This window comes from Tamandua tetradactyla, chromosome 4 (genome assembly GCF_023851605.1).
Source record: "Tamandua tetradactyla isolate mTamTet1 chromosome 4, mTamTet1.pri, whole genome shotgun sequence".
Lineage (NCBI taxonomy): Eukaryota > Metazoa > Chordata > Mammalia > Pilosa > Myrmecophagidae > Tamandua > Tamandua tetradactyla.
The window spans coordinates 35,052,541-35,076,330 of record NC_135330.1 but is presented as its reverse complement, the minus strand read 5'-3'; the positions used below and the strand labels follow the sequence as shown (position 1 = coordinate 35,076,330).

Genomic DNA, 23,790 nt, shown 5'->3' with positions numbered 1-23,790 from the left:
CAGTAGGAAAATAAAACACCAAGTGACATTGCTTATGATAAAAATGACCCGTGATAGCAAACTGGGAATAGAGGAGAACTTTTCCAACTTGTTAAAGAACATCTACAAAAAAAAACCTATAGCCAATGTCATATTTAATAGTACGAGACTAGATGTTTTTCCCCTGAAATCTGGAATTAGACAAGGATAACCCCTCTCATCATTCCTATTTAACATCATATTGGAAGTCCTAGCTAATGCAAAAAATAAGAAAAAATAAAAGGAATACATATTGGGAAAGAAAAAATGAAACTGCCTTGGTTAATAGATGATATCCTGCCCCTCGCCCCCTCCCCTACGTGGGACATGACTCCCAGGGGTGTAAATCCCTCTGGAAACATGGGACCTGACTTCCGGGGATGAGCCAGTACCAGTCAAAGGGGGGGCGGGGGGAGAAATGAGACAAATTAAGTTTCAGTGGCTGAGAGATTTGAAACAGAGTTGAGAGGTTATCCTGGAGTTTATTCTTGTGCATTATATAGATATCCCTTTTTAGTTTACGGTGTATTGGAGTGGCTGGAGGGAAGTACCTGAAACCATTGAGCTGTGTTCCAGTAGCCTTTATTCTTTATTCTTGAAGACTATTGTATAACAATATAGCTTTTAAAATGTGACTGTGTGATTTGAAAACTTTGTGTCTGATGCTCCTTTTTTCCAGGGTATAGACAGATGAGTAAAAAAACATGGATTAAAAAAAATGGTAGGGCGGATAAGGAATAAAATAAATTGGGTAGATTGAAATACCCAATGAGTGGTCAATGAGAGGAGGGGTAAAAGATATAGGATATATGAGTTCTTTTCTTTTTACTTTTTATTTCTTTTTCTGGAGTGATGCAAATGTTCTAAAAATGACCCTGGTGATGAATACACAAGTATGTGATAATATAGTGAGCCACTGATTGTATACTATGAATGTGCACCATGCATGGACTGTATGTGTGTGAAGATTTGTCAGTAAAAATATTTTTAAAAAATAGATATGATTGTCAATGTAGAAAATAAAAAAAAATAGACAAAGTACAAAACCTCCTGAAACTGTTAAGCATTTATAGCAGGGTTACAGGATACAAGATTGTCAGTTGCTTTCCCCTATACCAGGAATGAATGATTGGAATTTGAAATTAAAAATACATCCTATCACCATTTATATTAACACCACAAAAATGACATACTTAGGTATAAATCTTAAAAAAAACTTACAAAATCTATGTGAGGAAAGTTACAAAACTCAGATGAGAAATTATCAAAGAGAAAAAGGTTTCAAAGAAGATATTTTAAAAATTTAGAGCTATTCCATGTTCATGTAAAGGAAAATACATAACTATAAAGTTGTCAATTTTTCCCAACTTGATCTATAGATTCAATGCAATCCCAATTAATCCTGACAAATTATTCTGTGGATATTAACAAACTTATTCTGAAGTTAAAATGGAATGGCAAAAGATGCAGAATAGTCACCACAATTCTGAAAAAGAACAAAATCAGATGACTAACACTACCCAATTTCAAGATTCACTCTAAAAGTAACAGTAATCAGACAGTGTAGTTAGTATTGGCAAAAGAATAGACAAATATATCATTGGAACAGAATAGAGACCCAGGAAGAGACCCACATAAATACAGTCCACTGATCTTTGACAAAGAGCAAAGGTAATTCAGCGGAGAAAGGATAGTATTTTCAACAACTGGTGCTGAAACAACTGGATATCTATATACGAAATAATGAAATTAGACATATATCTTGCACCTGTCACAAAAATTAACTCCAAACATGGACTTAAATGTAAAACACAGAGTTATAAAACTTAGAAAATAGAGATGACCTTAAATTTGGCACTTACTTTTTAGATACAATAAAAAGGCATGATTTGTGAAAAAAAATTGATAAGTTGGACTTCATTAAAATTAAAATTTTCTGTTCTACAAAACACAGTGTGAAGAGAATGAAGAGAAAAGCCACACACTGGGAGGTAATATTTGCAAAATATATATCTAATAAAGGACTTTTATCCAAAATACAGAAAGATTTTTAAAACTCAACGGTAAGAAAATAAGCAACCTAATTTAAAAATGGGCGAAATATCTGAATAGACACCTCACCAAAAAAGATATATACATGGAAAATATGTGTATGAATAGATGTTTAATATCATATGTCAGTAGGGAATTGCTAAAATCCAAGACACTGACAATACCAAACACTGATACGGAGGTATAGGGACTCTCATTCGTTGCTGGTGGAAATACAAAATGGTACAACTTTGAAAAACAGTTTAACAGTTTCTTATAAAGCTAAACATAATCTTACCATATCTTCCAGCAATTACACTCCTAGGTATTTACCCAAAGGAGTTGAAAACTTAGGTCCACACAAAACCCTGCACAGAAAATTTTATGGCAGCTTTATTCATAATTGCCCAAAATTGGAAGCAACCAAAATGTCCTTCAATAAGTGCATGGATAAATTGTAGCACTTCATACAATAAGCTATCATTCCATGATAACAGTTGTGAAAAGATATGGAGGAACAATAACGTATATTGCTAAGTGAAAGAAACCAGTCTGAAAAGGCTACATACTGTATGATTCCAACTCTATGACATTCTGGAACAGGCAAAACTCTGGAGACAGTAAAATGATAGTGCTTGTCAGGGGTTCAAGGCAAGAGGGGAAGGCATGAATAGGCTTAGGGCAGTGAAACTGTTATGTATTTTACTGTAATTGTGAATACACAACAATATATATATATACGTCAAAGCCCATAGCACCATACAACACTGAGTGAACCCTAATATAACCTATGGATTTTAGTTACTAATGGTTGTTATTCTTATGCATTATATAGATATCCCTTTTTAGTTTGCAGTGTATTGGAGTGGCTACAGGGAAGTATCTGAAACTATTGAACTGTGTTCCAATAGCCTTTATTTTGTATTCTTGAGGACGATTGTATAACTATGTAGCTTTTAAAATATGACTGTGGAATTGTGAAAACCTTATGTCTGATGCTCCTTTTATCCAGGGTGTGGACAAATTAGTAAGGAAAAATAAATAAATAAATAATGGGGAGAAGGGGTAAAAAAAAAAATGAGTAGATTGAAATACTAGTGCTCAATGACAGGAAGGGGTAAGGAGTATGGGCTGTATGAGGCTTTTTCTTTTTCTTTCTTTTCCTGGAGTGATGCAAACGTTCTAAAAATGATCATGGTGCTGAATATACAACTGTGTGATGATATTGTGAGCCATTGATTGTATACTGTGGATGGACTGTAGGTATGTGAAGATTTCCCAATAAAAATATTTTTTTTAAAAAAAACTGATTCTTCTGGGCCACACCTTAACAGAAGTAACTTCATCAAAGTGTTCTATTTACAATGGACTAGTCTCACAGGAAAAACAAAGACCATATTGTAGACATAACACATACATTATCCATTCTTTACTGTCAACTACTCATTTATACTATGCTTATTTTACTTCAGTCCCTTTCTGTCCTGCAACTTTAGTATCATGTTGCAGTCAGTCCAGTCATTTTAGCTGCAGTTTCCAAAGCAGACTTTTCTTGAGAGCATTTGTGTAGATGTGACTCTTCTCAGTTCTTAAAAGAGGTAAATAATCAGTAGGTGCTCTCGTTGATTGTTTTACTTTCAGTCATTTGCTTGTCGTGTTGCAGTATTATTTATCAATTTGTATATTATCTATTAAAGTTAGCTTTTACTGTTGTAGTCCACATGGAAAAGCAGATGTTTTTTCTGTCCTGAAGGTATGGTGGTGTAAAATATAGCTGAAAATGCCTAATTTTCCTTTTTTTTTATTTTTATTTTTTATTTTCTAAGGCCTATCAAATTTGATGGTTTTAATTTTTTTTCAAAAATGTAAATTCATTTTCATTTCTCTTAGCTTTTTTAAATTTTTTTTATTAATCAAAAAAAAGAAAAGAAATTAACACAACATTTAGAAATCATTCCATTCTACACATGCACTCAGTAATTCTTAGTATTATCACATAGATGTATGATCATTTCTTAGTACATTTGCATCGATTTAGGAAAAGAACTAGCAAAACAGCAGAAAAAGATATAGAATGTTAATATAGAGAAGAGAATTAAAATAATAATACTAATAAAAAATATATATATATAAAAAGGAAAAAGAAAAAAAACAAAAACAAAAGATACAAACACACAAACAAACAAACAAAAAACCATATTTTAGGTGCAGCTTCATTCAGTGTTCCAACCTAGTTACATTACACTTAGGTATTATTGTGCTGTCCATTTTTGAGTTTTTGTATCTAGTCCTGTTGCACAGTCTGTATCCCTTCAGCTCCAATTACCCATTATCTTACCCCGTTTCTAACTCCTGCTGGTCTCTGTTACCAATGATATATTCCAAGCTGATTCTCGAATGTCGGTTCACATCAGTGGGAACATACAGTATTTGTCCTTTAGTTTTGGGCTAGACTCACTCAGCATAATGTTCTCTAGGTCCATCCATGTTATTACATGCTTCATAAGTTTAGTCTGTCTTAAAGCTGCATAATATTCCATTGTAGGTATACGCCACAGTTTGTTTAGCCACTCGTCTGTTGATGGACATTTTGGCTGTTTCCATCTCTTTGCAATTGTAGATAATGCTGCTATAAACACTGGTGTGCAAATGTCCGTCTGTGTCTTTGCCCTTAAGTCCTTTGAGTAGATACCTAGCAGTGGTATTGCTGGGTCGTAATCCATTATGCCATTCTATGTCTTTTGATTGGGAAATTCAGTCCATTAACTTTTAGTGTTATTACTGTTTGGATAATATTTTCCTCTACCATTTTGGCTTTTGTATTAGATATATCATATCTGATTTTCCTTCTTTCTACACTTTACTCCATACCTCTCTCTTCTGTCTTTTCGTATCTGACTCTAGTGCTCCCTTTAGTATTTCTTGCAGAGCTGGTCTCTTGGTCACAAATTCTCTCAGTGACTTTTTGTCTATAAATGTTTTAATTTCTCCTTCATTTTTGAAGGACAATTTTGCTGGATATAGGAGTCTTGGTTGGCAGTTTTTCTCTTTTAGTAATTTAAATATATCATCCCACTGTCTTCTAGCTTCCATGGTTTCTGCTGAGAAATCTACACATAGTCTTATTGGGTTTCCCTTGTATGTGACAGATTGTTTTTCTCTTGCTGCTTTCAAGATCCTCTCTTTCTCTTTGACCTCTGACATTCTAACTAGTAAGTGTCTTGGAGAATGCCTATTTGGGTCTAATCTCTTTGGGGTACGCTGCACTTCTTGGATCTGTAATTTTAGGTCTTTCATAAGAGTTGGGAAATTTTCAGTGATAATTTCTTCCATTAGTTTTTCTCCTCCTTTTCCCTTCTCTTCTCCTTCTGGGACACCCACAACACGTATATTTGTGCGCTTCATATTGTCATTCAGTTCCCTGATTCCCTGCTCAAGTTTTTCCATTCTTTTCCCTATAGTTTCTGTTTCTTTTTGGAATTCAGATGTTCCATCCTCCAGTTCACTAATTGTAGCTTCTGTCTCTTTAGATCTACCATTGTAGGTATCCATTGTTTTTTCCATTTTTTCTTCTTTGTCCTTCACTCCCACAAGTTCTGTGATTTGTTTTTTCAGACTTTCTATTTCTTCTTTTTGTTCAGCCCATGTCTTCTTCATGTCCTCCCTCAATTTATTGATTTGGTTTTTGAAGAGTTTTTCCATTTCTGTTCGTATATTCAGCATTAGTTGTCTCAGCTCCTGTATCTCATTTGAACTATTGGTTTGTTCCTTTGACTGGGCCATATCTTCAATTTTCTGGGCGTCATCCATTATTTTCTGCTGGTGTCTGGGCATTTGATCAGATTTCCCTGGGTGTGGGACCCAGCTGGTTGAAAGGTTTTTCTGTGGAATCTCTGGGCTCTGTTTTTCTTTTCCTGCCCAGTAGGTGGCGCTCGTGGCGGTCGTTTGTCTGCGGGGCAGTCGGCTGGGAAACCGTGCATGGAGGTGGGGGTCGCTGGCCGCGGCTTGGGGGAGTGCCGGTCCAAATTGCCCAGCTGGCCCGAGACGCCAAGCGTGACGGGAGGGCCCCGCTATCCAATGTTCCCAGTCAGACCGGGGAGCCACGTGCGTGGAGGGGACCCCAGTCGCCAGCCGCCCCGGCCGGGAAAACGTGCGCCCCTCGGGTATCTCACCGCAGCGGATTCTCCCTGCCCGTTCAGCCGTTCCAGAATGGGGTACGCTGTCTTTTTGGTCTCTGTCGTGACTCCGGGAGCTGTTTCGTATTGTTTCTGTTTCTTTAGTTGCTTTTCTGGAGGAGGAACTAAGACCCGCGCGTCTTACTAAGCCGCCATCTTCTCCGGAAGTCCCCTAATTTTCCTTTTGATATAGATGTATAATTTTGCATTCAAATTTAATTTGATGCCTGAATTACTTACCATTTCCCCAATAAGATAGATCTTAGAGGATCAGTCTCCAAATTAAGCTTTCTGTCAGCTTTTTGGAAGATTGTAATTACTTTCTATTCTTTATATTCAGAGCAACTGGTCAGAAAAAGTCATCTTATAATTACTTATAAACTAATTCTCTTATTTTTTGGTGAATTAGGCAAGTGCTCAGATATGGAAAGAGATCTGATGAATCCATGATCTCTAACCTATCCAGAAGTTTGTTAGTAATCTCAAGCCTCTAGAAAGCTGTTTCAAACACTGCACTGTGGAATGCTTTCTGGTGATACTCATAGCTGATAGAGTGACAAGAATGCCAAGCGTCTAGGGGCTCCAGGTTTCTCCCCTTTTCAGTCAGACAGCACAGCTTTTATGTTTGCTTCAATTACTTGTTCCTCTAGAAACCATTTTGAACAAAAACCTCCATAGCTTAAAAAAAATGAAAATTACTGATTGAGAATAGCCCAAACCAAGATAGAAAATAAAATATACAGATCTGATAAAGCTTAGTACTAATCATGTTGTGAAACACTCAGACATCACCAGACTATCACTTAGAGACTATTTCTTAATTTTAGATGCAAAAGTAGAAGGGACTTGCTTGTTTGATTTCCAGTCATCAGCAAATTAGAGGTAAAAAATTTAGATTTCAAGCACACTGACAATAATAAAGAATAATTGACAATTCTGTGGCTTTGGAAAAACTTTTTTTTTAATGACTAAAATCAAACTTAACAAAGCAGAGTATTCTGGAGTCATTTAGTGGCAGGTCAAAGAGGCTTATATACTTTGATACCCTGTAATGACATTATATTATAGCATGTATGGTAAATGATGTTTTTTTTCATTCATATATTCCCAGCCATTTATTTGGTGTCAGGCATTGTTCTAAGCATGGAGATGCAACAGTAAATAGTATGGGGTATACTGCCAATGAGCAACTCAGTTTATAATGATGACTGGATGTAAAAGGTTCTGTCATCTATGTTCTCCATGTAAAGCGATAAGAAGATGTTTTGGAAAGAATTATGTGGAAACTAGTTCATAAGGGTCTTGGTTTTCATGTTTGCTGGCTTAAAGGGAAACTTTCCAATTATTTGAAAAATCTGCTAGCATAAAATGCTGCATTCTCTAATGATGTCTGTTAAATGAAATGTTACTGTACCTACTTTTTTATGTAAGGGAGAGAAGGAGTGAGAATGAGAAAGGAGTATGTGAATCCTATAGCTAACGACTTATATGTCAAGTATAATTCTTAGAAAAAGAGCCATAAAATGAACTTGCAGACTTCTAACTTGTAAGATTAATTGAATCATCTATTACAGAGTTGCAGATCTCATAGGTAAAGAGAGGCAGTACATTCCAAACTTAGAAATAATATTTAAAATTACCCAGTATATACCATGATGAGGTGGAATTAATCCCAGATATGCAAAGATGGTTCAACACAAGAAAATCAACTAATGTAAAACACCACATTGACAGAATGAAGGGAACAAAGCACTTGGTCATTTCAACTGATGCAAACAGAAAGGTATTTGACAAAATCTAGCATCCTTTCTTCATAAAAAAAAAAACACAAAAATAAGAATAGAAGGAAACTTTACCAACGTGATGAAGAGTATATATGAAAAACCCACTGCTACCATCCTCAATGATGAACGACTAAAACTTTCCCTCTAAGACCTGGAATGAGATAAGGATGTCCATTGTCATCTTGTTATTCAGCATTGTACTGAAAGTTCTAGCCACAGCAATTAGGTAAGAAAAAGAAATGGAAGGCATCCAAATTGGAAAAGAAGTATTTTCACAATTTGCAGATGACATGATCCTATAGAAAGTCCTGAAAAACTACAAAAACTACTAGAGCTAATCACTCTACCCCAGCAGAGTGATGGGGTACAAGACTAACCTGAAAACCAATAGTGTTTCTGTACAGTAAAGAGCAATCTGAGGAGAAAAGAAAAAATTCCATTTACAAAAAAACTAAAAGAATAAAATATCTAGGAATAAATTTAACCAAGGATGTAAAGGATTTATCCACAGAAAACTTCAAAATATTGCTAAAAGAAATCAGTGAAGACCTAAATATATCCAAAGGCATTCCCTGCTCATGGGTTGGAATTCTAAATATTTTTAAGAAATCAGTTTTACCCAAAGGATTTACAGATTCAATCCAATCCCAATCAAACTTCTAATAGCCTTCTTTGCAGAAATGAAAAAGCCAATCATCAAACTTATTTACAAGGGTTAGGGCCCTGAATAGTCAAAACCATCTGGAAAAAGAAAAAAGTTGAAGGCTCACACTTCCTGATTTTAACACTTGTTACAAAGCTACAGTGGTCAAAACCTCATGGTATTGGCACAAGCATACACACATAGACCAATAGAATCAAATTGCGAATTCAGAAATACACTTTCACATCTATGGCCAATTTATTTATTTATTTATTTATTTATTTTTAAACTTCTTTTATTGTTTAATATATACAAAGCAAAGAAAAAAAAACAATAATCTTCAAAGCACTCTTCAACAAGTAGTTACAGGACAGATCCCAAATTTTCTCATGGGCTACCCTACGATCATCTCAGCTTTTTCCTTCTAGCTGCTCCAGAACATTGGAGGCTAGAAGGAATACATATTTTTATTGTCACAGTTGACTTTTTTTCTTTTTTGTGAAAAATAACGTATATACAAAACAGTAAATTTGAAAGCACAGCATAACAATTAGTTGTAGAACAGATTTCAGAGTTCGGTATGGGTTACAATTCCACAATTTTAGGTTTTTACTTCTCGCTATCCTAAGGTACTGGAGACTAAAAGAAATATCAATATAATGATTTAGCAATCATACCATTTGCTAAACCCTACCTTCTCTATGTAACACCACCATCACCTTTGATCTTTCTCCCACTCTTTAGGATTATTGGGCTATGCCCATTCTAACTTTTTCATGTTGGAAGGGGCTGTCAGTTATATGGAGTAGGGAGATAGAACTAGCTGATGTTGTGGAGAGGCTGGCCCCTCTAGGTTTCAGGACTTAGCTGGTCCAGGGACCCATCTGGAGGTTGTAGGTTTCCGGAAAGTAGCCCTAGTAGATGGAACCTTTGTAGAATTTTATATATTGTCCTAGGTTCTTTAGGATTGGCTAGAATGGTTTTGGTTGGGGGTTGGCAATTTATGCTAGGTAGCAATGTGTAACTGAAGCTTGCATAAGAGTGACCTCCAGAGTAGCCTTTCCACTCTATTTGAACTCTCTCAGCCACTGATACCTTATTTGTTAAACTTCTTTTCCCCCTTTTGGTCAGGATGGCATTGTTGATCTGATGGTACCAGGGCTGAACTCATCCCTGGGAGTCATCTTGCATGCTGCCAGGGAGAATTTCACCTCTGGATGTCATGTCCCATTCAGGTGGAAGGGCAATGATTTCACTTGCAGAATTTGGCTTAGAGAGATTGAGGCCGCATCTGAGCCACAAAAGAGGTCCTCCAGATATAACTCTTAGGCATATCTATAGGTAGACTAAGCTTCTTCGCTACATACATAAGCTTCACAAGAACAAGCCTCAAGATCAAGGGCTTGGTCTATTGACTTGGGTGTACCTAATGTTTGACACAGTATCAGGGGTTTCCCCAATGGTAAAGTTTAACAGTTCCATATTTTTACTCCCATCCCTCAAGGGACTTTGCCAATGCTTTTTGATTACCTGCTTAATATATTCTGGAATGTATCCAGGCATTACATTAAGTTTTACAGGATTAAAGGCCCTTAGTCTTTTCTTATTCTGGGCTCCCTGTGTTTCGATTATTTAAATGATCTTTCTAGACAGGTTGAGTAAACAAACAGGGTACTACAAATGTTGGAGAGGATGTGGAGAAATTTGGACACTTCTCCAGAAAATTTAGGTTCTGGACAAAATAAACCTTTCTTTGGTCTCAAAGAGTAATTGAGGTTCTAAAATATCAACAATATCTTCCTTATCCCTGTGTTCTGAATTACCTTAATCCCGAACTGATCAGCTTCATTCTTTAAATACCAGGTTATACATAGATAAAACAGCCTCTTAAAATCCAGAAATAATAATTACCACTCCAGACTAACTGTGACTGCTATAAGAGCTTCCAGTCTAGGCCCCTGTTTTCTTATAAGCATTTTCCAAAGGAGACCACACCATAATTGCTCTTTTGTTTCTGACTTATTTTGCCTTACCAAATGTCCCACAGGTTCATTCACAATGTCGCATGCCTCACAACTTCATTGCTTTTTGTAGCAGCACAATATTCGATCATATGTATACACCATCGTTTGCCAATCTACTTCTCAGTCAGTGCATTCTTCAGCCACCTCCATTCATTAGGCATCATGAATAGAGGGTCAACAGTCCATCAGCACCCTCAATTTTAGATAATTTAATTGTTCCCAAAAGAAAGATAACCAATAAACACACCCTCACCAAATAGAAAATCTAAACCTCCCCTTAACTCTTCATCCTCTCCCCATTATTTATCCCTGGTGTTGCTGTGGTACTGTTCATATTTTCCTCTTAAACATCGCTGATAGCATGCAATAGCAGTTTTCCCTCTATACCCCAAACTTATACACTCTTTGTACAAGATTAATACATTTGAGGTAGCTCATGCAATAACTTATTTATATTTGTAGTGTTAATCAGTGGGACACATGGGTCTATATCAACCCTTTTCAATATGGCAATATTACTTATAGAGTCACTAGTAAACCGCTTTTATGTCTATCTGTTCCCTTTCATTTGAGTTCAAACATTAGCTAACCATTCACCCATCTCTAGCTTCTTTGTATCTCTAGGTCCCCTATATTCTGTATTATAAGACTCCAGTTTTACCTTTACCATAGTCATAAAAGTGGAGTCATACAGTCTCTATTGTTTTGTGTCTGGCTTATTTCACTCAGCATTATGTCCTCAAGGCTAATCCATCTTGTCATGTGTTTCAAGATATCACTTCGTCTCTCTGCTGCATACTATTCCATTGTATGTATATACCGTATTTTGTTAATGGACAAAATCTGTTGCTGGACACTTGGATTATTTCCATCTTTTATTCATTGTAAATAATGCTGCTATGAACACTGGTCTCCAAATGTCTGTTTGTGCTACTGCTTTCAGCCCTTCTGGGTATATACTGAGTAGTGCTGTTGCCAGATCATAGGGCAGCTCGATACTTAGTTTCCTAAGGAACCAGAAAACTGTCTTCCATAGTGGCTGTACCATTATACATTCCCATCAGCAGTGCGTAAGTGTCCCAATTTCTCCACATCCTCTCCAACGTTTGTAGTACCCTGTTTGTTTACTAGCAGCCATTCTTACAGGTGTGAGGTAGTATTTCATTATATCTTAATCTGCATTTCCCTTATCACTAATGAGAATGAACGTCTTTTCATGTGCTTTTCAGCCATCTGTATTTGCTCTTCAGAAAAATGTCTGTTCATATCTTTAGCCCACTTTATAATTGGGTTGCTTGTTCTTTTGTTGTTGAGTTGTATGATTGCTCTATGTATACAGGATATCAAATCTTTGTTGGATGTGTGATTTCCAAATACTTTCTCCCATTGAATTGGCTCCCTCTTCACGTTTTTTTTTTGTTTTTTTTTAACATGGGCAGGCACCGGAAATCGAACCCGAGTCCTCTGGCATGGCAGGGAAGTGTTCTTGCCTGCTGAGCCACTGTGGCCTGCCCCCCTCTTCTCCTTTTTGACAAAGTCTTTTGAGGCACAAAAACATTTGATTTTGAGGAGTTCCCATTTATCTATTTTTTTTCTTGTTGTTTATGCTTTGGGTGTAAAGTTTAGGAAGCTACCTCCTATTACTAAGTCTTGAAGTTGTTTCCCTTCATTTTATTCTAGGAGCTTTATGGTACTGGTTCTTATATTTAAGTGTTTGATCCACTTTGAGTTAATTTTTGTATAGGATGTTTGGTAAGGGTCCTCTTTCATTCTTCTGGCTATTGATATCCAATTTTCCCATGTCCATTTATTAAAAAGACTATTTTGTCCCAGTTCAGTGGATTTGGGGCCTTGTCAAAAAATCAGTTGGCCCCCATAGATTTGGTGGTTTATTTTTGCACTCTCGATTCAATTCCACTGGTCAGTACTTCTGTCTTTGTGCCAATACCATGCTGTTTTGACCACTGTGACTTTATAATAAGTTATAAAATCAGGAAGTACTAGTCTTCCCATTTTGTTCTTCTTTCTTAGGTTGCTTTTAGCTGTTCAGGGTCTCTTTCCCTTCCAGATGAGTTTGGTAACTAGCTTTTCCATGTGTTCAAAGTAGACTGTTGGAATTTTGATTGGTACTACATTGAATCTGTACATCAGTTTGGATACCATTGACATCTTAACTATATTTATCCTTCCTGTCCATGAGCAGGGGATGTCTTTCCACCTATTTAGATCTTTTTTTTATTTCTTTTAGCAATGTTATGTAATTCTCTGTATACAAGTCCTTTACATCCCTAGTTAAGTTCATTTCTAAATACTTGATCCTTTTATTTGCTATTTTGAATGGAATTTTTTCCTTAACTGACTCCTCAGTTAGGTAATTGCTTGTGTATAGAAATATTAACTGATTTTCGCACATTAATTTTATATCCTGCCAGGTTGCTGAATTTATTAGCTCAAGTAACTTTGTTATAGATTTCACAGGATTTTCCAAGTATAGTATCATGTCATCTGCAGATTACGGACGTTTTACTTCTTCCTTTCTAATTTGGATGCCTTTTATTTCTTTGTCCTGCCTGATTGCTCTAGCTAAAACTTCTAGCACAATGTTGAATAATAGTGGTGACAGGCATCCTTGTCTTGTTCCCAATCTTAGGGAGAAAGCTTTTAGTCTCTATTGAGTATGAAGCTGGCTATCAGTTTTTCATTTATACCCTTTATCATATTGAGGAAATTGCCTTTGATTCCTATCTTTTGAAATGTTCTCATCAGACAAGGATGTTGAATTTTGTCGAATGCTTTTTCCATGTCAATCGAGATCATCATGTGAGTTTTCCCTTTCAATTTGTTAATGTGCTATATTACATTAACTGATTTTCTTGCGTTGAACCATCCTTGCATTCCTGATTTAAACCCCATTTGGTCATAGTGTATAATTCTTTGAATGTGTTGTTGGATTAGATTTGCTAATATTTTGTGGAGAATTTTTGCATCTATGTTCATTAGGGAAATTGGCCTATAGTTTTCCTTTCTTATAGCATGTTTACCCAGTTTTGGTATTAAAATGATATTAGCTTTGGGTGGTGCAATGGTGGCTCAGTGGCAGAATTCCCATCTGCCATGCAAGAGACCCGGGGTTAGATTTCCAGAGCCTGCCCATGCCAAAAAAAAATTACTTAAAATGATATTAGCTTCATAAAGTGAGTTAGATAGAGTTCCTTTTTCCTCAACTTTTTTGAAAAATTTGAGCAGGATTGGTGTTAGTTCTTTTTGAAATGTTTGATAAAATTCCCCTGTGAAGCCATCTGGCCCTTAGCTTTTCTTAGTAGGAAGATTTTTGATGACTGATTGAATCTGTTTGCTTGTGATTGGTTTTTTTGAGATTTCTTCCTGGGTCAGTATAGCTTGTTTGTGTGTTTTCAGGAATTCATCCATGTCATCTAAATTGTCTAGTTTTTGGCATATAGTTGTTTATAGTATTGTCTTATGATTTCTTTTATTTCTTCGGGGTCTCTACTAACAACTCCCTCTCATTTCTGATTTTGTTTATTTGCATCCTTTCTCTTTTTTTCTTTGTCAGCCTTGCTAGTGTTCCATCGGTTTTATTGATTTTCTCCAAAAACAACTTTTAGTTTTATTGATTCTTTCTATTGTTCTTTTGTTCTCCCATTCAACTCTCCTTTAATCTTTTTTGTTTCTTTTCTTATATTTGCTTTGGGGTTAGTTTGCTTTTCTTTCTCAAATTCCTCCAGATGAGCATTTAAGTCCTCGATTTTTACTTTCTTCTTTTTTAATATAGGTGTTTAGGGCAATAAATTTCCCTCTTAACACAGCCTTTGCACGTCCCATAAGTTCTGATATGTTGTGTTCTCGTTTTCATTCGTCTCCAGATAGCCACTGATTTCTTCTTTGATCCACTGGTTGTTTTAGAGTGTGTTATTTAATCTCCATATATTTGTGAAAATTCTTGCTCTTTGGTGGTTACTGATAGCCAGCTTTATTCCATTGTGATCAGAGGAAGTGCTTTGAGTAATTTCAGTGTTTTTAAATTTATAGACCTGTTTTGTGCCCCAGCATATGATCTATCCTGGAGAATGTTCTATGAGCACTGAAGAATGTGTATGTTGGTGTTTTGGAGTGCAATGACCTATAAATGTCTATCAGGTCTAATTCATTTGTCAAGTTATTTAACGTCTCTATTTCCTTGTTGATCTTCTGTCTGGTTGTTCTATCTATAGAGGAGAGAGGTGTATTGAAGTTTCCTACTATTATTGTTGAAACATCTATAGCTACCTTCAGTTTTGCCAGTATGCTCCTTGATTTGGAGCATAAACATTTATGATTGTTATTTCTTCTTGGTAAATTGTCCCTTTTATTAATATATAGTGCCCTTCTTTGTCTCTTATGATGTCTTTACATTTAATGTCTATTTTGTCCAATACGATTATAGTTACTCCTGCTTTGTTTTGGTTACAACTTGCGTAGATCATCTTTTTCCATCCTTTCACTTTCAATCTGTTTATATCCTTGTGTCTAAGATGAGTCTCTTGAAAGCAGTATATAACTGGATTATGTTTCTTAATTCTGATAATATGTATCTTTTAATTAGTAAGTTTAGTCCATTAACCTTGAATTATTACTGAAAAGGCATTTCTTGAATCCACCATCTTATCCTTTGGATTTTATTTGTCAGATCTATATATTCCTTTCCCTCTTTCTCTTTTTATTCAAGTTAGCCTTGCTGATACTTTCCTATTCTGTGCCCTCCTTCAGACATCTCTCTCCCATCTTTTTTTTTTCCAGCAGGCAGAACTCACTATAGTTTTTCTCATAGGGCTGGTCTTTGTTGACAGATTATTTCAGGATTTATTTGTCTGTGAAAATATTAATCTCTTCCTCAGTTTTGAAGGACAGTTTAGCCGAGTACAGAATTCTTGGCTGGAAGTCTTTCCCTTTCAGGATCTTAAATATATCATACCATTGCTTCTCGCCTCCATAGTGCCAGTTGAGTAGTCTGAACTAAGTCTTATGTGGTTTCCCTTGTATGTAGTAGATTGGTTTTTCTCTTGCCACTTTCAGGATTTTCTTCTTCTCTTCAGCATTTGACAGACTGATTCATATGTGTTTTGGGCAAGGCCTATTTGGATTTGTTCTATTTGGAGTTCATTGGGCTTCTATGAGTTGCATATTTATGTCCTTTATAGGGGTTGGGAAATTTCTCCCCTGATATCCTCAACTAATCTTCCTAGCCCTTTATTCTTCTCTTTTCCATCTGGGATACCAGTGATTCTCATATTTGCGTCCTTTGTTTTGTCCATTGTCTCCCTGAGATCCGATTCAAATTTTTCCATCTTTTTTGCCTTTTGCTGTTTGAGTATTCAAGATCAGTTGTCCTGGCCTCTAGTTCACTTATTCTTTCCTCTGCCTCTTCAAGTCTGCTGTTGTGTATCTCTAGTATATTTTTTATTTGGTCTACAGCATCTTTAATCTCTGTGATAGCTGCTATTTTTCTATTTATTCTTTCAAATTCCTCTTTATGCTATTCTAGTGTCTTCTTGATCTCCTTTATGTCATTAGCCATCCCACTGATTTGATTTGGTAAATTTATATGATTATCTTTGATTAGTTGTTCCAAAGTCTGTGTCTCTTCCAGTGTTTTAATTTGTTCATTAGGCTGAGCTATATCTGTCTGCATCTTGATATGCTTAGTCATCTTCTTTTGTCTTCGAGACATGTAAATATCTTGATAGATTTCCTTGAAAATTGATTTCCTTCAATAGTCTAAAGCTTTGTATCTGTGGATGGTTGTGGAGCAGGATGCGGGGTTATGGGGCAGGGCACAACAGTGCAGTGATGAATTGCAGTTCAGGGAGAGGCACAGATTGGGTATGCTACACTGATGCCTGTGAGCTTGGGGTGTCGGGCTCAGGGTTGTGGAGGTGCAGTGTGGGGAATATGGCCAATTTATTTTTAACAAGACTGCCAAGCCTACTGATTTGAGAAGGAGTAGTCTGTTCAATAAATGATGCTGGGAGACTTGGATATCCGTATGCAAAAGAATGATGGGGTCCCCTGTCTCACACCATGTATGAAAATTAATTCAAAATGGATAAAAACCTAAATATAAGAACCAGGATATAAAACTCGTAGAAGCAATTATAGGGAAGCATCTTCAGGACCTTGTGCTAGGCAGTGGTTTCTTAGATTTTACACCCAAAGCACAAGCAACAGCAGCCGCAAAACATAGATAAATAAGACTTAATAAAAATTGAAAACTATTATGCAGCAAAGGACTTTATCTTGAAAGTAAAAAGACAGCCTATTAAATGAGAGAAAAATTTGGAAACCACAAATTCAACAAAAGTTTAATATCCAGAATAAAAAGATATCCTACAACTCATCAATAAAAGGCAAACAACCCAATTAAAAATGGGCAAAAGACTTGAATAGACATTTCTCCAAAGAGGATATTCAAATGGCAAAAAGCACATGAAAAAATGTTCAACATCATTAACCATTATGGGGAAATACAAATCAAAATTCACACCTACTAGAATGACTTCTGTTAAAAAAAAAACACACAGAGAATGACAAGTGACAAGTGTTGGAGAAAATGCAGAGAAATAGGAATACTTATTCATTGCTGGTCGCAATATAAAACAGTTGCAGCCACTCTGAAAAACAGTTTGGTATTTCTTCAGGAAGCTAAGTATAAAATTACCAAATGACTTGTCAGTCAATCTGAGTCACTTTTACGTATACACCCAAAAGAACCAAAAGCAAGTACTTCAAACAAATACTACATGCCGATGTTTGTAGTGGTGTTATTCACAATTGCCACAAGATTGAAGCTATCCTAGTGCCCAACAACTGATGAAAAGATAAAGAAAATGAATGTGGTATATATTATTCACCCATAAAAAGGGGATGAAGTTCTGATACATTCAATAACATGCATGAACCTTAAACACATCATGTTGAGTGAAATCAGCCAGCACAAAAGATCAAATAATGTGTCATCTCAGAGGTATAAAATAATTAGAATAAGCAAACCCATAGAGTCAGAATCTGGCGTATAGGCTACCAGGGGCCAGGTTTGTAATGCTTGAGTTGTACAGAGTTTCTATATGGGTTAATTATAAAGTTTTGGGGATGGATGGTTGTGATGGTAGGCACAACATTGCGAGTATAATTACCAACACTGAATCATATATGTGAATATGGTTAAAAGGGAAAATTTTGGCCCATGCGTGAGGAAGTTGAAGCCTGAGAAGCCTTGCAGCTGTTATCTAAAGAGCAGTTAAGGTGTAGAAACACAGCCATGAAAAAAGAAAAAGAAAAATCCTTTCCAGAGTAGGACCCTTATTCCTTGGGTTTGCCAGTCAAGAGCTTAAATTGGGATGGGCAAGTCCAAATTCCGTAGGGCAACCAGGCTGCAAGCTGGAACTCCAATGAAAGTTTTTCATTAATTTCACTGAAGAAGCTGGCTGGCTCTTGTAGAAAGCTGATTGAGTTCGATTAGTGATAGTGGATGGTATTGCTTTTCCTTTTCGTCATGACCTAAATGACCTATCACTTCATACTCAGTTGTTAAATGGCCCAGCCCAGCAAATGATCAGTCTTGCAAATAACCACAGATTAGCTGTCATTTTAACCAATCAGATGACAACAAAGTTTGATAGAAATCAGGCCTCACTGGTTCCTGCTTTAGGGGAAAGTTGGGGACATGCTGCTACAATTCGGTTAATCTTTCACTGGGACCAAAAGCAGTCTCGGATTTAGAGATACTGTTGTTGCTACTGCATGTTCATTGCCAATAGAAGCTTCCTTGAGTTCCCGAAAATGGTCACGAGAATTAGAAGAAGAAGAACAGTAATCCAAAGATTAAATTCAAATGTGACCATGTGATTATGAAGACCTGTGGCTGATGCTCCCTTTTTCCACGGTATGGACAGATGACTAAAAAATAAGGATGTTGGTAAGAATAAACTATGGGAGATAACGAATTATCTCAGATTAATGAAAAGGAGGGTGCTGATGTGCAAGGACTCCAATCCTAACTTCTTCTCAGCTCTAGACAGGAAAGTTATGTCTACCAGCTATGGTTCTTCAGTTATAAATAATGGAAACTGGCTGACAATTTAAACCACAATTTTTATTGGAAGACTATCAGGAACTTTTAGAAACAACAGGAAGGCAGAAGAAGCTGGCTTGGAAATTCATGACTGACTGCAGTTCCAGAGGGCTATACAGAAGGGACCATAGGAACCATCTCATGGAAGTATTCCACCAAGACCCTTTATCTATTCTTATTTCTTTCTCAAGATTCAAAATCTGGAGAGAAAGTATTCTGTTGACCTAACTCAGGTTCAGTGCCTGTCTTTAGGATATTATGGAATCTGAGGGAAGAAATACTAGGGATATCTTTAGCTTCTGTAAAAGAAAGGCAGGAATCAGGTTTTAATACCCTTCCAGAACTATATACATTGAAGGAAAGGTAATTCCCCAAAAGGAATTGGGATGTTACTAGGATAGGGGTAAAGGATCTGAAAAACCAAAATTGAGACATGTGTATCATATTTTCTGACTTGCTCAAAACCATGCTTTAGGAGGTAGTAAATATAACACCGGAAACCATGCTTTTAATTACATTAATGAAACGATTCACAACTGGGGTTGATTTTACCCATACCCCAGGAAATTTGGCAGTATCTGGACAGGACAGGCCTAATTTGGACAGGACAGCCCTCTATAACAAAGAATTATTTGGCCCAAAATGCAAATAATACTGAGGTTAGTAACCCTAATGACAGAATATGGCAAGAGGTCAAATACTTAAAGAAAACGTGTCAATGAGAAGGAGTATTTGTAAGCAATAGCAGTATTGCTAGAAAAAAAAGCAAACTTCAGGGTAACTTAAATCCTGTTAAAGGGGATGAGGGTTTTTCTTAGATTGGTCCTGATACCTATCCTTATTATGGAAATGGTTATATCAGACTATTGCAGTTCGGTGCCATTAAATATTTGAATCATAATTAACTCTTACCTGATTGCTTGCATACCAATTAACCTGATGGTATTAGATTTCCCAGGTATTTTGGTTAAACAGTCAAATTAATGCAAATACCTCATCTTGGAAGTAACAGATCTCATTATAAATTTATACATTATCATTGTGATATTTATACATCAGTATCTATGAGATTTATTAGTGTTGGTTGATATTCCTTAGTGTAGCTATGCCGGTTTAACACTGTTGTGTACCCCAGAAAAGCCATGTTCTTTAATCCTCATTCAATATTGCTGAATGGGATCTTTTTTATTATTTCCATGGAAATAAGACTCAGCCACTTGTGGGTAGTACTTTTTGATTAGGTGGTTTCCATGAAGATGTGTCTCCACCCATTCAAGGTGGTGGCACTTACTGGATCCCTTTAAGAGGGAACCATTTTGGAAAAATCTTCAGAGCCAACAGAGCCCACACAGCCAGAGACTTTTGGAGATGCAGAATGAAAATACCCCAGGGGAAGCTCTTTGAAGAAGCCAGTAGAGAAAACTAGCAGACATCACCCATGTGCCTTCCCAGTTGAGAGAAAAACCATGAACATCATCAGCCCTTTCTTTGGAGTTAAGGTATCTTTCTCTGGAGCCTTAGTTTAGACATTTATTTTTTTTATATATATTTTTATTGATAAATCTTTTTTTGAGAAAACTTCACACACGTCCATACCTGGTGTACCATCAGTGGCTCACACTATTATTACATAGTTGTGTATTCTACACCATGATCATTTTTAGACCATTTGCATCACTCCAGAAAAAGAAAAAAAAAAAAAACTCGTGAATCCCATACTCCTTACCCCCACCATCTCATTGACCACCAGTATTTCAACCTACCCAATTTTTTACCCTTTATCCCCCACCATTATTTATTTATTTACTTACTGTATTTGTTAGGAAATAGAGAAACAGAATCAACAGGGAACACTCGCAAATATAAAATTTATAAAAGTGTCTCACATTACCACGGGAACGCAGAGTCCAAAATCCACACGGCAGACTGTGAAGCCGACGATTCCAATGGAGGGTCTAGACGAACTCCACAGGAGAAGCTCACCAGCTGAAGCAGGAAGAGAGCCTACCTCTTCTGAATCCTCCTTAAAAGGCTTCCAGTGATTAGATTAAGCATCACTCATTGCAGGAGACACTCCCTTTGGCTGATTACAAATGGAATCAGCTGTGGATGCAGCTGACGTGATCATGATCTAATTCTATGAAATGTCCTCATTGCAACAGACAGGCCAGCGCTTGCCCAATCAGATAAACAGGTACCACCACTTGGCCAAGTTGACACATGAAGCTGACCATGACACTTATTTATTTATCCTTATTTTTTTACTCATTTGTTCATACCCTGGATAAAAGGAGCATCAGACATAAGATTTTCACAATCACACAATCACATTGTTAAAGTTATATAATTATACAATAATCTTCAAGAATCAAAGCTACTGGAACACAGCTCAGCAGTTTCAGGTACTTCCCTCCAGCCACTCCAATACACCATAATCTTAAAAGGGATATTCATATAATACATAAGAATAACCTCCAGGATAACCTCTCAACTTAGTTTGGAATCTCTCAGTCACTGAAATTTTATTTTGTCTCATTTATCTCTTCCCCCTTTTGGTTAGGAAGGCTTTCTCAACCCCATTTATGTTTTTGTTTTTTTTTAAATATTTATATTGACAAATCTTCAGTCACAGTCCATACATGGTTTACAATCAGTGGCTCAAAATAGCATCACATAGCTGTGTATTCATGACCATGATCATTTTTTAGAACATTTGCATCACTCCAGAAAAAGAAATAAAAAGAAAAAACTCATACATCCCATACTCCTTACCCCTCCTTCCCATTGACCACAAGTATTCCATCTACCCAATTTATTTTATCCCTTATCCCCTCTATTATTTGTTTATTTTTATCCCTATTTATTATTCATCTGTCCATTCCCCGGATAAGAAGGGCATCAGACACAAGGTTTTCACAATCAGCCAGTAACATTGTAAAGCTATATCTTTCTACAGTCGTCTTCAAGAATCAAGGCTACTGGAACACAGCTCAGCAGTTTCAGGTTCTTCCTTCTAGCCCCTCCAAATACACCATAAACTAAAAAGGGATATCTATATAATGCGTAAGAATAACCTTCAGAATAACCTCTTGACACTTTTTGAAGTCTCTCAGCCACTGAAACTTTATTTTGTCTCCTTTCTCTCTTCCCCCTTTTGGTCAAGAAGGCTTTCTCAACCCCATTTACATTTTTTATTGATAAAACAGCTTATAAACATTCTTAACATACAAATATTCCATATATGGTGTACACTCACCATATCATCACATAGTTGTGTATTCATCACCGTGATCATTTATTTAAACATTTGCACCACTCAGCTTGGACATTTCTATGGCCTTAGAACTGTAAATTTAATAAATTACCTTTTTAAAAGCAAAAAAAAAACAGAAAATTTTACATTGTATATGTTACTAGAATGAAAATTTCTTAAAAACTGTATACCACAATGAACCCTATTGTAAATGATGAGCTATAGTTAATAGTATAATTATAAAAGTGTTCTTTGATGAATTGTAACAAATATACTACAATAATACAAACAGTTAATGATAGGGTGATAATTATGGGAACTCTGTAAAATACATAAAGTATTTCATAAACATTTATTGAGCACACTAATAAAATATGTATTTTATGAATGACATATTAAACCTACAACTTTTCTAATAAAAATAATTTTTAAAATTTATATTTTGACTAATGCATTTCCTAATATAACTTATGTAGACAGCTTAATTGAACACCATAAGTACATGGAACCTTGAGTAGGACATGAGATTTTGTTGGTTTGCCCAGAGTGATGCCCCGATAAATCCCAGAGTGATTTGAACAGTGAATAAAAAGTACTTGCAAAGTCCCCTTTGGGGAATGGTGAGAAAGGGGGAAAATTCATCTTCTCCAAATTGAATTCTTGATATTCTCACAAGCAGTGTGGATAACCAAAGCTATAGGCTGAGCCCCCAGTCTTGGGGTTTGTTCCTGTGAAACTTAACCCCACAAAGGATAGGTCAAGCCTACTTAAAATTAGGCCTAAGAGTCACCCCCAAGAGAACCTCTTTTGTGGCTCAGATGTGGCCTCTCTCTCCAGGCAACACAACAAGCAAACTCACCACCCTCCCCCGTCTACATGGGACATGACTCCCAGGGGTGTGTACCTCCCTGGCAACGTGGGACAGAAATCCTACAATGAGCTGAGACTCAGCATCGAGGGATTGAGAAAACCTTCTCGACCAAAAGGGGGAAGAGTGAAATGAGACAGTGTCAATGGCTCAGAGATTCCAAACAGAGTCAAGAGGTTATCCTGGATGTTATTCTTACACATTAAGTAGATATCACCTTGTTATTCAAGATGTAATGGAGAGGCTGGAGGGAACTGCCTGAAAATGTACAGCTGTGTTCCAGTAGCCATGTTTCTTGAAGATGATTTATAATGACATAGCTTTCACAATGTGACTGTGTGATTGTAAAAACCTTGTGTCTGATGCTCTTTTTATCTACAACGAGTAGAACATGTGGAATAAAAATAAATAATAGGGGGAACAAATGTTAAAATAAATTTAGATTGAAATGCTAGTGATCAGTGAAAGGGAGAAGTAAGGGGTATGGTATGTATAAATTTTTTTTTCTGTTTTTGTTTTATTTCTTTTTCTGAATAGATGCAAATGTTCTAAGAGATGATCATGATGATGAATATGCAGCTGTGTGATATTGTGAATTACTGATTATATATGTAGAACGGAATGATCAAAATAGGAATGTTTGCTTGGTGTTTTTTGGTATTTAAAAAAATAAAATTAAAAAATTAAAAAAAAAATTACCCAAAACTATATTACTAACTCATAATTTTTATATCAGTACTTCCAATTCCTCACAACAATTTGTTTGACTACCTCCTTCAACATATATTCACTTGAAACCTATTTTTTAAGTGTTAAATTATTGACTCAAAACAAAATCACTCAGCCACATTATGGGGAAATCCAAC

General features: G+C 36.2%; 1 protein-coding gene across 1 annotated transcript in view; it reads left to right on the top strand.

The window, feature by feature from the left end:
* The window catches only part of ACBD6 (acyl-CoA binding domain containing 6), a 319,330-nt gene that overhangs the window by 252,994 nt on the left and 42,546 nt on the right, over window positions 1-23,790 (top strand). The gene's annotated exons all lie outside the window — the stretch shown is intronic.